Raw genomic sequence first — 11,481 nt, 5'->3', positions numbered from 1 at the left:
TGATAGGAATCAGATCAGGACCTGTGTTACAGGTAATGTCAGGGCCTTATTTAAGAACAGTGTCAGGGCCTGAGTCCTGACTTACTCCTTACTCTCCTCACTAAGGACTTTTGACACTACTGCTAATTCAGGCCCTGATAATGTCCCTCACTAAGGCCCTGACACTTTCCCTGGCTAAGGCCCTGAACTTCTCCTAAGTCAGGCCCTGATACTGTCCCTAACAATGGCCCTGACACTACACCTAACTGAGGCCCCGACATGCTACCTAACAAAGGCTTTGTTGCTAGTCCAAACTAAAGCCCTAAAATTGGTCCTAAATAAGGCCTTGACACTAATCGTAACTCAGGCCCTAAAACTCTCCCTAACTAAGGCCCTGATAGTATGCCTAACTCAGGCCCTCATACGATTCCTAACAATGGCTCTGATGCTAGTCCAAACTAAGGCCCTGAAATTGGTCCTCAATAAGGCCTTGACACTAATCCTAACTCAGGCCCTAGCACTGTCCCTAACTAGGTCTCAGACAGTACACCTAAATCAGACCCTGACACTGTCCCTAAGCAAGGCCCTGACACTACTCCTAACTCAGTCCCTTCCACTGTACCTAACAAAGTCTCTGATGCGAGGCCTAACTCAGGCCCTGAAACCGTCTGTAACTAAGGCCCTGCTGCCATCACTATCAAAAGTCCTGCCATTATCCTGAGCTACTATCCTGACCTATGTCTTTCCAAGGTCCTGAAACTGTCCCAAAGTAAGACCTGACGCTGTCCCTAAGTGAAGACCTGAGGCTGTCCCTAACTCAGGCCCTGAAGCTTTCCTTAACTGAAGCCTTGAAGCTGTGACTAATTCAGGCCCTGATCATGTACCTAACGAAGACCTTAATGCTGATCCAGCAAAGACGCTGATGCTGCTCCAAAGTCATGCCCTGACAGTGTGCCCAGCTAAGGGCCTGATGCTAAGCCTCACTCAGGCCCTGTCGCTCTCCCTAAGTCAGGCCCTGACACTGTCACTAACTAAGGCCCTGACTCTACTCCTAATTCAGTCCCGTACATTGTATCTAACAAAGGCTCTGATGCTAGTCGTAACTCAGGGCCTGACACTGTCTCTAACCAAGGCCTGCTGCCATCAACATCGAAAGTCCTGACATTATCCGGAGCTAATAACCTGACCCATGTCTTACCAAGGTCCTGAAACTGTCCCAAAGTAAGCCCGGACGCTGTCCCTAAGTGAGGCCCTGAAGCTTTCCCTAACTAACTCAGGCCTTGATGCTGTGACTAACTCAGACCCTGATCATGACATTAACTAAGACCCTAAGGCTGATCCAACAGAGGCCCTGATGCTGCTCCTAAGTCATGCCCCGATAGTGTCCCCCACTAAGTGTCTGATGCTAGGCCTCACTCAGACCCTATCGCTCTCCCTAAGTCAGGCTCTGATGCTGTCCCTACCTGAACCCCTAACACTGGTTCTGAATAAGGCCCTGAGAGTCTCCGTAACAAAGGTCTTCACACTATCCTTAGGTCATTTCCTGACACTTTCCCTAGATGTTAAACTGACACGGTCACTAGCTAATGTCCTGCCTCTTATGCTAACTGAAGCCCTTAGGCTGTGCCTACCTCAGGCACGGAATTTAGTCCCAAGACCATGAACCTGTCCCGAACGAAGGCCTAGATGCTCGCCCTACATCCGGCCCTGACACTGTCCCTAACTAAGGCCCTAACACTATTGCTAACTGAGGATCTGACACTGGACCTATCAGAGGCCCGCTACTCCTAACTAACGCCTTGAAACTTTCCCTAACGTAGGCGCTGCTACCATCAATATCTAAAGTCCTGACATTATCCTGAGCTAATACCCTGACCCATGTCTTACCAAGGTCCTGAAACTCTCCCAAAGTTAGCCCTGACACTGTCCCTAAGTGAGGCCCTGAGGCTGTCCCTCACAGAGGTCCTGATAATGTCTTGAACGAAACTCTAATGCTGATCTTACAGAGACCCTTATGTTGATCCTATGTCATGCCCTGACGCTGTCCGTAGCTAAGGCCCTGACTCTAGGCATCACTCAGGCCCTGTCGCTCTCCCTAAGTCAGGCTAAGACTCTGTCCCTACCTGAAGCCCTGACACTGGGCCTAAATTAGTCACTGATGCTCTAATTAGCTATGGTCTTGCCACTCTCCCTAGGTCATTTCCTGACACTATCCCTAGATCTTAACCTAAACTTGTCTTTAGCTATTGTCGAGCCTCTTATGCTAACTAAATCCCTGATGCTGTCTCGAACTAAGAGCCTGAAATTAGTCCCGAGGCCGTCAAGCTGTCCCTAACTGAGGTTGGAGGCTCATCCTAACTGAGGCGCTGACACTGTCCCTAACTAAAGCCCTGACACTACACCTAACTCAGTCCCTGACACTGTACTTTACAAGGGCTCTGATGCTAGTCCTAACTCAGGCCCTGACACTGTCTCGAAGTAAGGCTCAGAATTTGCCCCTAATATAGGCCCTGCTGTCAGCAATAACTAAAAACTGGACACTAGCCTGAGTTAATATCCTGACATATTTCTAACCAAGGTCCTGACACTGTCCCTAAGAAAGCCCTGTCGCTGTCCCTATGTTAAGAACTGAGGCTGTCCCTAACTCAGGCCCTGAAGCTTTCCCTAAGTGAGGCCTTGAAGCTGTGACTAAGTCAGGCCCTGATCATATCTGTAACAAAGACGCTAAGGCTGATCCAACAGAGGCGCTGATTCTGTTCCTAAGTCATGCCCTGACAGTGTCCTCAGCTAAGGGCCTGACGCTAGGCCTCACTCAGGCCCTGTCGCTCTGCCTAAGTCAGGCTCTGATGCTGTCCCTACCTGAAGCCCTGACACTGGTTCTAAATAAGGATCTGATACTCTCAGTAACTAAGGTTTTGACACTATGCTTAGGTCCTTTCCTGACACTCTCCCTAGACCATAACCTGAGCCTGTCCCTAGCAAATGTCGTGCCTCTTATGCTAACTACAGCCCTGCTGCTGTCCTTAACTAAGGGCCTAAAATTACTCTCGAGGCTGTGACCCTGTCCGTACCTAAGGCCTCGATGTTCGTCCTAATTCAGGGCCTGACACTGTCCCTAACTAAGGCCCTGCTGCCGTCAATAGCTAAAGTCCTGACACTATCCTGAGCTAATTTCTTGACCCATCTCTTACCAAGGTCCTGAAACTGTCCCTAAGGAGGCCCTGATGCTGTCTCGAAGTGAGGCCTTGAGGCTGTCCCTAACAGAGGCCCTGATAATATCTTTAACATAGCCCCTGAGGCTGATCCTACCATGGCTCTTAGGCTGCTCCTAAGTCATGCCTTGACACTGTCTCTAGCTAAGGCCCTGACGCTAGGCCTCACTCAGGCCCTGTCCCACTCCCTAAGTCAGGCTCTGACGCTGTTCCTACCCGAAGCCCTGACACTCACTGCTCCTAAATTAGGTCCTGATGTGCTAAGTAACTAAGGTCTTGACACTATCCCTAGGTCATTTCCTGACACTCTCCCTAGACCTTAACCTAACCTTCTCTTTAGCTAATGTCGAGATTAGCTAAAGAGATTCTTTAGAACGAGATTCTTTCATCTTCTGAATATAGTTTTCTTCCAAACATAATTTTTATAGTGTTACTAACTTTAAACAAAATGTACTCAACTGCTGTGGAATCTTCCTTCATAGGAGCGTGCATGGTTCACTTCTGCATCTGCTTGAGGTGGTGTTCAGGGTGCTTTCAGCTGTAGATTCCCTTATGCTAGCTAAATCCCTGATTCTGTCCCTAAATGAGGCCCTGAATTTAGGTCCGAGGCCGTGAACCTGTCCCTAACTGAGGCCTGGAGGCTCGTCCTAATGCAGGCCCTGACACTGTCCCTAACTAAGGCTCTGACACTACACCTAACTCAGTCACTGACACTGTACCTAACAAAGGCTCTGATGCTAGTCCTAACTTAGGCCCTGACACTGCCTCTAACTAAGGCCCTGCTGCCGTCAATATCTGAACACCTGATATTATCCTGAGCTAATAGCCTGACCCATGTCTTACCAAGGTCCTGAAACTTTCCCAAAGTAAGCCCTGACGCTGTCCCTAAGTGAGGCCTTGAGGCTATCCCTAACGGAGGCCCTGATAATAGCTTTAACGAAGACCCTAATGCTGATCCTACAGAGGCCTTTATGCTGCTCCTAAGTCATGCCCTGATACTGTCCCTTACTCAGGCCCTAAAGATAGGCCTCACTTAGGCCCTGTTGCTGTACCTTACTTAGGCTCTGATGCTGCCCATACATCAAGCCCTGGCGCTGGTCCTGATTAAGGTGCTCACGCTGCTGCTAACTAAGGCCCTGAAGCTCTCAATAACTAAGGTCTTCTCGTTATCCCTTGGTCATTTCCTTTCACTATCTCTGGCCTGGAACCTGACTCTGTCCCGAGATAATCTCCTGCATCTTATGCGAACTGAAACCCTCATGCTCTCCCTAACTAAGGCCCTGACTACTCCTAACTAAGGCCATGACACTGAATCTAACAAAGGCCCGGAATCTGTCCTTAATAGAGGCCCTGCTGCCAGCAAAAACTAAAATCCTGACACTCTCCTGAGCTAATATTCTGACTCATTTCTAACCAAGGTCCTGACACTGTCCCTAAGAAAGCCCTGTGGCTGTCTTTAAGTGAAGACCTGAGGCTGTCTGTAACTCAGACCCTGAAGCTTTCCCTAACTGAGGCCTTGATGCTGTGACTAACTAGGGCTCCGGTCATGTCTTTAACTCAGAGCCTAAAGCTGAACCAACAAAGGCACTGATGCTGCTCCTAAGTCATTCCCTGACAGTGTCCCCAGCTAAGGGCCTGACATTAGGCCTCACTCAGGCCCTGTCGCTCTCCCTAAGTCAGGCCCCGATGCTGTCCCTACCTGAAGCCCTAACACTGCTTCTGAAGAAGTCCCTGAGAATCTCAGTAACAAAGGTCTTCACACTATCCTTAGGTCATTTCCTGACACGATTCCAAGCCTTTACCCCAACCCTGTCCCGAGCTAATGTCCTACCTTGTATGCTAACTAAAGACTTTATGCTGTGCCTAATTCAGGCACTGAATTTAGTCCCAAGGCCGCTAGACTGTCCCTAACTCGGCTCGATGCCCTTATCGTCACAATGTTCCATGACCACTGTCATCACAATGCTCCACGCCCTTGTCATCACAATGCTCCATAACCCCTGTCATCACAATGCTCCATGACCTTTGTCATCGCAATGCTACATGCCATTGTCATCACAATGCTCCATGCCCTTATCATCACAATGCTCCATGACCCCTTTCATCACAATGCTCCATGACCCTTGTCTAAAATGCTCCATGCCTGTGAAATCACAAAGCTCCATGCCCCCTGTCATCACAAGTCTCCATGACTCTTGTCATCACAATGCTTCATGGCCCCTGTCATTCAAAATGCCATATGACCACTGTCATCAAAATGTTCCATGGCCCTTGTCATCACAATGCCCCGTGACCCCTGTCATCACAATGTTCCAGGCCCCCTGTCATCACAATGAGCCATGACCCCTTTCATCACAATGCTCCAGGTCCGTTTTCATCACAATGCTCCATGACCCCTGTCATCACAATGTTCCCTGGCCTTTGTCATCACAATTCTCCATGGCCCCTGTAATCACAGTGCTCCATGACAACGTTCATCACATTGCTCCATGACCACTGTCATCATAATGCCACATGAGCCCTGTCATCACAATGCTCCATGGCCCTTGTCATCACAATGCTCCATGATCCTTGTCATCAAAATGCTCCTTGACCCCTTCATTACAATGTTACAGTACCCCTTTCTTCACAATGCTCCATGCCTCTGGTCACCACAATGCTCCATGACCTCTGTCATCACAATGCTCCATGTCCCTTGTCATTAAAATGCTCTATGGCCCCTGTCATCACAATGCTTCATGCTCCTTATAATCACAAAGCTCCAGGGTCCTTGTCATCACAAATCTCCACGCATTTGTCATCACAATGCTCCATGACCCCTGTCATCCCAATGCTCCATAGCACTTTTCATCACAATGCTACATGACCACTTTTATCACAATGTTCCATGACCACTTTCATCACAATGCTCCATGACCACTTTCATCACAATGCCCCATGACCCCTGTAATCAAAATGCTCCATGGCCCATGTCACCACAATGCTCCAGGACCCGTCATCACAATTCTCCATGACCCTTGTCATCACAATGCTCCATGGCGCTGGTCATCACAATGATCCAGAGCCTTAGTGCTTGAGTTGGGAGTAGTATCATTGCCTCAGTTAGGGACACTGTCATTGCCTGAATTGGGAATAGTGTCCAAGCCTTAGTTAGGGACAGCACCAGGGCGAGTTGGGAGTAGTGCCAGTGCCTTAGTTAGGGACAGCGCCAGTGCTTGCATTGGGAGTAGTGTCAGGGCCATAGTTAGGGACAGTGTCAGTGGCTGAGATGGGAATAGTGTCAGGGCCTTAGTTACGGACATTGTCAGTGCCTAAGTTGGGAGTTTTGTCAGGGTCTTTATTATGGACAGTGTCAGGGCCTGAGTTAAGAGTAGTGTCAAGGCCTTAATTTGGAAGAGTGTCAGTGTCTCAGTTCGGAGTAGTGTCAGACCCTTAGTTAGGAACAGCGTCAGTGCCTGAGTTGGGAGTAGTGACATGGCCTAAGTTATGGACAGTGTCAGGGTCTGAGTTAGGAATAGTCTCAGGACCTTAGTTAGGGACAGTGTCAGGGACTGTGTTAGGAATAGTGTCAGGGCCTAAGTTAGGAGTAGTCTGAGACCGGTAGTTAGGAACAGTGTCAGGGCCTGAGTTGTGAGTAGTTTCAGGGCCGTAGTTAGAGAAAGTGTCAGTGCCGGAGTTGGCAGTTATGTCAGGGCCTTAGTTAGTGACAGTGTCAGTGCCTGAGTTGGGAGTAGTGTCAGGGCCTAGTTAGGGACAGTGTCAGTGCCTGAGTTGGAAGTAGTGTCAGGGCATTAGGGACAGTGTCAGTGGCTGAGATGGGAGTAGTGTCAGGGTCTTAGTTAGGGAGAGTGTCAGTGCCTGAGTTGGGAATAGTCTCAGGGTCTTTTTTGGGACAGCATCAGGGCATGAGTTAAAAGTAGTGTCAAGGCCTTAGTTAGGGAGAGTGTCAGTGCCTGTGTTGGGAGTAGTATCAGGCCCTTGGTTAGGGACAGTGTCAGGGTCTGAGGTAGAAGTAGTCTCAGGGCCTTAGTTAGGTAGCGTGTCAGTGCCTAAGTAAGTAGTAGTGTGAGGGCCTTAGTTAGGGACAGTGTCAATGCCTGTGTTGGGAGTAGTGTCAGAGCCTTAGTTAGGGATAGCATCAGTGCCTGAGTTAGGAGTAGTGTGATGGCCGTAGTTAGGGACACTCTCAGTGCCAGAGTTGGGGGAAGTGGCAGGCCTTTGTTAGGGACTGTGCCAGGGCCTGAGTTAAGAGGAGTGTCAAGTCCTTAGTTAGGGACAGTGTTAGTGCCTGAGTTGAGAGTAATGTCAGGGCCTTAGTTAGGGACAATGTCAGTGCCTAGTTTGGGAGTAGTGTCAGGGCCTTAGTTAGGGACAGTGTCAGTGCCTGAGTTGGGAGTACTGTCAGGGCGTATTTCGGGACAGTCTCAGTGCCTATGTTGGGATTAGTGTCAGGGCCTTTGTTAGGAACAATGTCAGTGCCTGAGTTGGGAGTTGTGTCAGGACATTAGTAAGTGCCTGAGTTAGGAGAAGTGTCAGGGCTGTAGTTAGGGATAGTGTCAGTGCCTGAGTTGGAGGTAGTGTCAGGGCCTTAGGGACAGTGTCAGTGGCTGAGATGGGAGTCGTGTCAGGGCCTTAGTTAGGGACAGTGTCAGTGCCTGAGTTGGGAGTAGTGTCAGGGCCTTAGTTAGGGACAGTGTCAGTGCCTGAGTTGGGAGTAATATCAGTGCCTTAGTTAGGGACAGTGTCAGGGCCTGAATTGGGAGTAGTCTCTGGGCCGTAGTTAGGAACAGTGTCAGTGACTGAGTTGGGAGTACTCTCAGGGTCTTAGTTAAGGACAGTGTCAGGGCATGAGTTAAGTATTGTGTCAAAGCCTTAGTTACGGAGAGTGCCAGTTGTTGAGTTAAGAGAAGTGTAATGGCCTTATTTAGTGACAGTGTCAGTGCCTGAGTTGGGAATAGTGTCAGGGCCATAGTTAGGGATGGTGTCAGTTGCTGAGATGGAAGTAGTGTCAGGCCCTTAGTTACGGACAGTGCCAGGGCCTGAGTTGGGATTAGTTTCAGGGTCTTTATTATGGACTGTGTCAGGGCCTGAGTTAAGAGTAGTGTCAAGGCCTTAAATTGATAGAGTGTCACTGTCTGAGTTGGGAGGAGTGTCAGACCCTTAGTTAAGGGACAGCGTCAGTGTCTGAGTTAGGAATAGTGCCAGAGCCTAAGTTACGGACAGTGCCAGGGCCTGAGTTAGGAGTAGTCTGAGACCGGTAGTTAGTAACAGTGTAAGGGCCTGAGTTGTGAGTAGTTTCAGGGCCTTAGTAAGCGAAAGTGTCAATGCCGGAATTGGAAGTAATGTCAGGGCTTACTTAGGGAGAGTGTCAGTGCCTGAGGTGGAAGTAGTATCAGGGCCTTAGTGAAGGACAGTGTCAGTGCCTGAGTTCAGAGTACTGTCAGGGCATATTTCGGGACAGTCTCAGTGCCTATTTTGGGAGTAGTGTCACGGCCTTAGTTAGTGATATTGTCAGTGCCTGAGTAAGGAGTAGTATCCGGGCCTTAGTTAGGGACAGTGTCAGTTGCTTAGTTAGGAGTAGTGTCAGGGCCTAAGGTAGGGCCAGTGTCAGTGCCTGAGTCAGGAGTAGAGTCAGGGCCTAAGTTAGGGACACTGTCATTGCTTGAGATAGGAGTAGTGTCAGGGCCTTAGTTAGGAGTAGCATCAGTGCCTTCGTTAGGTATTGTATCAGCGCCTCAGTTAGGAATAGTTTCAGGGCCTTATTTAGGGACAGTGTTAGTGCCTGAGTTAGGAGTTGTGTCGGCCTTAGTTAGGGACCTTTTCAGGGCCTGAGTTAGGAGTAATGTCAGGGCCTTCCTTAAGTATTGTGTCAGCACCTGAGTTAGGAATAGTGTCAGGGCCTTAGTTAGGGACACTGTCAGGGCATGATTTCGGAGTTGTGTTAGGGCGTGAGCTATGAATAGTGTCAGGGCCTTAGTTAGTGACAGTGTCAGTGCTGAGTTTGGAGTAGTATCAGGGCCTTAGTTAGAGACAGTGTCAGGGCCTGAGTTAGGTGTATGTCAGGGCCTTAGTTAGGGACAGTGTCAGTGCCTGATTTAGGAGTAGTGTCAGAGGCTTTGTTAGGGACAGTGTCAGGGCCTGAGTTAAGAGTAGTGTCACAGCTTTAGTTAGGACCAGTGTCAGGGCCTTAGCTAAGTCCAACATCAGCGCCTATGATAGGAATCAGATCAGGACCTGTGTTACAGGTAATGTCAGGGCCTTATTTAAGAACAGTGTCAGGGCCTGAGTCCTGACTTACTCCTTACTCTCCTCACTAAGGACTTTTGACACTACTGCTAATTCAGGCCCTGATAATGTCCCTCACTAAGGCCCTGACACTTTCCCTGGCTAAGGCCCTGAACTTCTCCTAAGTCAGGCCCTGATACTGTCCCTAACAATGGCCCTGACACTACACCTAACTGAGGCCCCGACATGCTACCTAACAAAGGCTTTGTTGCTAGTCCAAACTAAAGCCCTAAAGTTGGTCCTAAATAAGGCCTTGACACTAATCGTAACTCAGGCCCTAAAACTCTCCCTAACTAAGGCCCTGATAGTATGCCTAACTCAGGCCCTCATACGATTCCTAACAATGGCTCTGATGCTAGTCCAAACTAAGGCCCTGAAATTGGTCCTCAATAAGGCCTTGACACTACTCCTAACTCAGTCCCTTCCACTGTACCTAACAAAGTCTCTGATGCTCGGCCTAACTCAGGCCCTGAAACCGTCAGTAACTAAGGCCCTGCTGCCATCACTATCAAAAGTCCTGCCATTATCCTGAGCTACTATCCTGACCTATGTCTTTCCAAGGTCCTGAAACTGTCCCAAAGTAAGCCCTGACGCTGTCCCTAAGTGAAGACCTGAGGCTGTCCCTAACTCAGGCCCTGAAGCTTTCCTTAACTGAAGCCTTGAAGCTGTGACTAATTCAGGCCCTGATCATGTACCTAATGAAGACCTTAATGCTGATCCAGCAAAGACGCTGATGCTGCTCCAAAGTCATGCCCTGACAGTGTGCCCAGCTAAGGGCCTGATGCTAAGCCTCACTCAGGCCCTGTTGCTCTCCCTAAGTCAGGCCCTGACACTGTCACTAACTAAGGCCCTGACTCTACTCCTAATTCAGTCCCGTACATTGTATCTAACAAAGGCTCTGATGCTAGTCGTAACTCAGGGCCTGACACTGTCTCTAACCAAGGCCTGCTGCCATCAACATCGAAAGTCCTGACATTATCCGGAGCTAATAACCTGACCCATGTCTTACCAAGGTCCTGAAACTGTCCCAAAGTAAGCCCGGACGCTGTCCCTAAGTGAGGCCCTGAAGCTTTCCCTAACTAACTCAGGCCTTGATGCTGTGACTAACTCAGACCCTGATCATGACTTTAACTAAGACCCTAAGGCTGATCCAACAGAGGCCCTGATGCTGCTCCTAAGTCATGCCCCGATAGTGTCCCCCACTAAGTGTCTGATGCTAGGCCTCACTCAGACCCTATCGCTCTCCCTAAGTCAGGCTCTGATGCTGTCCCTACCTGAACCCCTAACACTGGTTCTGAATAAGGCCCTGAGAGTCTGCGTAACAAAGGTCTTCACACTATCCTTAGGTCATTTCCTGACACTTTCCCTAGATGTTAAACTGACACGGTCACTAGCTAATGTCCTGCCTCTTATGCTAACTGAAGCCCTTAGGCTGTGCCTACCTCAGGCACGGAATTTAGTCCCAAGACCATGAACCTGTCCCGAACGAAGGCCTAGATGCTCGCCCTACATCCGGCCCTGACACTGTCCCTAACTAAGGCCCTAAACACTATTGCTAACTGAGGATCTGACACTGGACCTATCAGAGGCCCGCTACTCCTAACTAACGCCTTGAAACTTTTCCTAACGTAGGCGCTGCTACCATCAATATCTAAAGTCCTGACATTATCCTGAGCTAATACCCTGACCCATGTCTTACCAAGGTCCTGAAACTCTCCCAAAGTTAGCCCTGACACTCTCCCTAAGTGAGGCCTGAGGCTGTCCCTCACAGAGGTCCTGATAATGTCTTGAACGAAACTCTAATGCTGATCTTACAGAGACCCTTATGTTGATCCTATGTCATGCCCTGACGCTGTCCGTAGCTAAGGCCCTGACTCTAGGCATCACTCAGGCCCTGTCGCTCTCCCTAAGTCAGGCTAAGACTCTGTCCCTACCTGAAGCCCTGACACTGGGCCTAAATTAGGCACTGATGCTCTAATTAGCTATGGTCTTGCCACTCTCCCTA

Source organism: Balaenoptera acutorostrata, unplaced genomic scaffold, assembly GCF_949987535.1.
Source record: "Balaenoptera acutorostrata unplaced genomic scaffold, mBalAcu1.1 scaffold_33, whole genome shotgun sequence".
Taxonomy (NCBI): domain Eukaryota; kingdom Metazoa; phylum Chordata; class Mammalia; order Artiodactyla; family Balaenopteridae; genus Balaenoptera; species Balaenoptera acutorostrata.
Note: the sequence above shows the minus strand (reverse complement) of the source record.